Here is a 6,000-nt window from a genome sequence, read left to right on the forward strand (position 1 = left end):
TTCCTTATATATGTTTCTGTATATATATATATATATATATATATATATATATATATATATATATATATATATAATATCTTCGAAATGGAACGCTCTTCGGCGACGCACAAATATTTAAAAAACAGATTTAGATTATTAGATTATAGAAACACAAAGAAAGGACACTCACAATTTGTTATTTGACGTTTCGACAGCACGGCTGTCGTCTTCAGAATGGCGTTCTCGGGGAAGAGCGGAGAGGATGTGCGGGGGAGAGGTGGGGGAGGGAGAGGTAAAGGGACCAATAGGAAATGAACAAGGGGGTGGGGGGGATATGTAGGCAGCCAATTGATGCATTCAGTGGGCTTGGTTCAGCCCGGGCGGGCTGAACCAAGCCCACTGAATGCATCTATATATATATATATATATATATATATATATATATATATATATATATATATACTGAATGCATATATATATATGTATAAAATATGTGGGTCACGGTAGTCCAGAGCCACTGCTGACCAGAGGGGACCGGGTTCGAGTCCCGGGCAAGGCACTCTGGTCACCTGCAGTTCCACCCAAGCTATGTGATTTTTCGGGAACCAGATCTTCCTGGGAAACCATAGTTGGCACAGGGAAAGGAACTGGCCCCCCTACCCTAATGTGTGAATTTCACACGCCGTAGAGGGCTTTTCATTTCCTTTTCACAGTAACAAGCTTTGAAAAGTTCAATATTCCAACATTTGTCTTAAGAGTAAGCGCGCTTAAGTTTTTTTGTCCATCTTTCGATTCGTAGCAATTAATAATGCCCTTTTCCACATGTAATAAAATATATTTCGACGATACTCCATGTGATACTTCTCCTCGACATTTCCGAAACATATGTACCTCTTTCTGCTTATTTCTTTCATATTTCTTACTGCTAATACTTGGGGATCACCTCTACTCTCCCTTAATCCTCCCTTAAGTCTCAAGGACTTACCAATAGCATAAGTCATGGGATTGCGTGCATATTGGATGTAAAAGCGTTCGTTTATTCACGATATTAGTTGCTGAAAGATACTTCCTTTGGCAATTTGAGGAAATATCCGAGGCCAGACTGGATCTCAGTGTTGGGGAGTATTTAAAGATTCAAATTTTTGATCAGCAATCACAAATAATACAGAGAAAACATTATTTTAATATCATTCAGTAAAAAAATAGAAATCAGACAACGGAAACTGCGAGGAATTTCGTCGTTCCATTTCATGTGCCAAATTTTCAAATTCCTCAAACTGAAAATTTCGCCAGGGAGATGCTAACAGAATGTTATAAACATATATAAATCCCGATATTTCGCGTCAACTAACACTCTTTTTAAATTGGCAACTCCTAAGACTATGGAATGGAATTTTAAAAAACATTAGGTCAGACTGGACGAAATATAGCTTCTATCCATGTTACAACCTTGACTCATCTATTTGGACGAACATTCTACCTGCAAATGAGTGTGCTGTCCAGGATGACGGCGACAGTAACATGCCTACGACACGCATCGTCTTTAACGCGAAGGATTAATTTCCCCGCGAACCTACCAGCAATCGGGCGTGGAGAATTGAACCGCTAGATAAGGCGAGCATCATCACCATCATTATACGCAATTAAACGGATTATGCTTGCACACGCCCCGAGCACGCAGATTAGGTGCCGTGGCTGTCGTTAATTCGCAGATTAAACCTCAAGAGCACATACGAACAAGAACAAAGACGCGGGAAAAGGATGAGTAGAGGGAGGGAGAGAGAGAGTAGGGGAGGCAGAAGAGGATTGTTACGTCAGTAGCGACAAAGGGAGTCACGTGGCGAGCGACAGTGCCAATGGCGGCCGAGCCCAAACAATAACGAGTTCCAAACAACTCGTATTAAACGAATTTTTTCCACCATCTTGAATAACCAAGCGATGAATGTTAAGAGTCCGAATCTTTTAAATAGAAAATACGGCTTGGAAAATGGAGCACTTGATTTTATTTCAGAATTAATCCGAGCTACGCGCACGTTCCATCCGAACGTCAATGCTCGAAGCCACCTGTTGTGGTGCACCCACGCAACAATGGCACGAAAAAACTAAAATCAACTATTTTCCCGGCATTTACGTGAAACTCGAAATCCTCACGGAAAATATTTTTAAGGTAACAGCCCATTTTTTTCATCCTTCGCACAGCGAGTTTTACAGAATAATACGATAAAAGCGTTTATTGGAACTGGAACGCATTTCGACACGCTCAAACAAATTCGAGCGAGCAAAAGACTGCGGTAATTACACAAAAATATTAAGTTGTAAGGTTGCAATCTTTGGAAAAGAATCGCGCGAAGTAACTGAATTAGTAATTTTCCACAGGGATGTCTCACTAGTCCTACAGAAAAAATCTTACATTGTATTACAACGCGTTTAGAAGCACAGATAAGTTATCAAGAGGTAGGACAAGGCCCAGCCAGCATTTTATGACGCAATAATGCGACCAAATGAATGTAATCATTCAATAAGTTTTGCGGATAATAACAAATACGAGGGTCATCCGGAAAGTAGTACCCGTTCGTGAAATAAAGACACAAAAGTAAATATTAACAAACATAAAAAATTTTATTTGAAAGAGGATACTTTAAACTACTTCTCAACATAATCTCCAAGCAAATTAAGGCATTTGTCATAACGTGTGACAAGTTTCTGTATTCCTGCTGCATAGTCCTTCGCCGCCAGCTCATTGAGATACGCGAGGGACCCATCTTGCACAAATTTTTGCATAATGCAGATGGTGTTTAACAATTTCATGAACAATTGTTCGAGAAACATTGGGAAAATGCTCACAGATGTCATCAATTGTGACGCGCCGATCGTTCCTCACGAATTCGTCAACTGAGCTCACCAGTTGGTCTGTAATGGCAGACGGTCTCCCCGAACGCTCATCGTCGTGTGTGTTCCCCCTCCCCATGTTGAAGTTGCGACACCACCGCCGAACAGACGACTCGTCCATTACATTGTCTCCATACACCTCCTTTAATTGGCGATGAATATCACATGGGCGAACGTTTCTTGCATTGAGGAATTTAATCACTGCCCTCACTTCACAACTGGCGGCGTTCTCAATTTTTTTAAACATTGTAAACAATCACAGAAACAACACAGGCAATGCTAGCGTCACGCAACTTGGCTCAGAGAAGGCAGACAAGCCACTGAAGCTATCTGACCTCGTCCAGCGGCTACTCGCGTCGTCAGCACTTCATGCGGCACGAACGGGTACTACTTTCCGGATGACCCTCGTAGGTTTGTGCTTCTTTAAAAATTTTTCAAATAATTGCTACCACATGTACGTATGTATCTATGAGCAAAAATTACAGTTGAATTTCTTATATGAGACTAGACTTCTTACCTTTTAATCAATGGAAAACATATTCCAAAATATCAACCAACTCAGCCAGAAATATCTTCCATGACCATGTAAACCTATTATATCATCGAAATCACAATCATGCCTAATGTAAAGCAAACAGTTCTAAAAACATCACATATTCATTTAGTTATCGCATGCGATGGGGAGAAATGATTGTAGTATATCAATTAGTAGGCGGAATACATTAAAATGACCCACCTAAAGGGAAAAAATTTGGAATCTCAAATTCCAACCGTTATTGCACTACACGGAGGGGAAAAACTAAAGCAGGTAGAACAGTTGAAAGTACCTCAGAAGTGTTTTGGACCAGCACGGTCAAGGTGGTAGATATGTAAGGAGAAGAGTTGCGCAATTAGGCAAAGAGGCTTTCACAAGGAGGAGGGAGTTGATGACAGGGACGTTGAGTAAGCTTGTTAAGAAAAGACTCTTAAAAACTTTGAAATGGAGCGTAGCTATGTACGGTGCGGAAACGTAGTCATTGAAGCAGGAGGATAGACGTAGACTGGAGGCTTTTGAAATGTGGGTGTGGAGAAGAATGGAGAAGGTGAAATGGACAGAGAAGAAAACAAATGAGGAAGTACTTGGTATGGTGGGCGAAGAGAGGGGTTTGTTGGGAGAAATCCTATGGAGGCAGGAAAAGTGGATGAAGGGGGTATTGACCGGCAGTGGGATGTTGAAGACTGTGATAGAGGGTAGAATGTTGGGCAAAAGAGGAAAGGGAAGGAACAAGATAGGGATGAGGGACGGGATGAAGGGAGGAAGAAAGTACCCAGAGATGAAGAGGGAGCTGATGTAGATTAAGTTGCTGGATTTTGTGTTTTGTTCGGAGTAATAAAATATTTATTTGGTAGTTGTGTCCATCCAAAAACCTTATTTAACCGGTAGATTACTTCATAATAAAATTAATAATTGCACTACAATAGGTATCACACTGTTCCTACTATTTTCACACATAATCCCCTCCCTGACTTCTTCCCCGCCATATTACCGACGCATGATGGCAGATTATCGCAATCGTCACACTACAATGCGTGCGTCGTCGCCGTCCGCCGCCACGGCGAGGCGTCCCGATCAGCGCGAAGGTCGATTGGAAATCATCGCCCGTCAAGGATGTCACCCACGGAAATGGAATTCGGGCATCGCCCGTCAATTCGGACTCGGGTATTGGGGAAGAGGCCGCCCTAGCGGTGCATGCACACACAGCACGGAATCCTTTCTATCTATCCACTCTACACTTAATCTTTCTAACTTTATAGACACGATCTCGCCTACCGTAAGTACGATGGGGGTACTAATACATTTTCAACATCACTGCTTAAGAGATGTCCTTCCAATTTGTGCAAGAGATTTAATCTGCACTTCAACCTTCGCTACGTGAGCGATTCCCAGCCTAGCACCTCTAATATTTCTTATACGCTACTAAGTGTATCATAGTAACGTTTTACAAATCTGACTTCTCTTCGCTGCACGCGATCCGATCCGGCAATCAATTGAACTTCGTGAGGATCCCTTATTTAAGAAACATATTCTCGTACGTAAAATGAGCCCTAACCAGCGAAATATAACATTTCTTTTTTACCTTCTCGTCACATTTCTCCTATAATCTTCGAATCAATCCTCATTTTCCCGTCAGCTTGTCCAAATTTTCCCTGACCACGTGTCACCAAGGAGAGACGGCGAATGCGAGTAGCGCCCAAGTATTTAATGGAGTCTTACGCATACTTTCCATGTCGACATTTCTGATGCAGGAGGCGTTCGGGAGGGCATCGATACCTATGGAAAGAGGGCATTTGAGAAAGAGAGAGACTTAGCAATCATTCGCAGAACAATGCGCTGCATAGAATTTAATGATTTATTATCAACTCTTAACATTGTTAACAACTTTTAAACGACGAAATTAAACAAAGAGAAATATTATGGAGAGGATGAAATAAATAAATGTCTCGTGTCTTCACCAACTTGGAAAATAGATCAATACATGAATTGGTGGACAAACCAAAGTATGTATCCGAAAATAATAAGATATCTCGTAGTAGCAAAGTAGATAAGTGAAATGGAGGAAGGAACTGAAGGACGTCTGCCCTAGGTCCAACGTCAACAGGGATGCTGAGGTGGGATGTGATCAGCGGAGAAGGAGCATTTCGATTTCGGATGTGCGTGTGCGTGCGTGTGTGTGTATATATGTATATATATATATATATGTAGATATATATATATATATATGTAGATATATATATATATATGTAGATATATATATATATGTAGATATATATATATATATATATTTATATATATATATATTTATATATATATATACTTTCGGAGAAAGAGTTATCGCGGAATACCAAATTGTTCAACATTTCATCGTCAATCATTCTACCTGTCGGCTGAACTAAAAGTTCAGGACCGAACGAAACTGGACGAAACTCGAACAGTGCCGTAATTTCCGTGTTTGTGAAAATAGAATTTCAAAAATTATGAACTTCCCCGAAAGTACAATTTCACTGTATTTCGTAACATGTGATTGCTTGCCTATGAAAGTGGACTTAATTGAAATGTGACGGTGATAAGGGTTTATGTATATCTTCGAAAAT

The sequence above is a fragment of the Hetaerina americana genome, unplaced genomic scaffold (genome assembly GCF_022747635.1).
Source record: "Hetaerina americana unplaced genomic scaffold, ioHetAmer1.1.p SCAF_7, whole genome shotgun sequence".
NCBI classification, from domain to species: domain Eukaryota; kingdom Metazoa; phylum Arthropoda; class Insecta; order Odonata; family Calopterygidae; genus Hetaerina; species Hetaerina americana.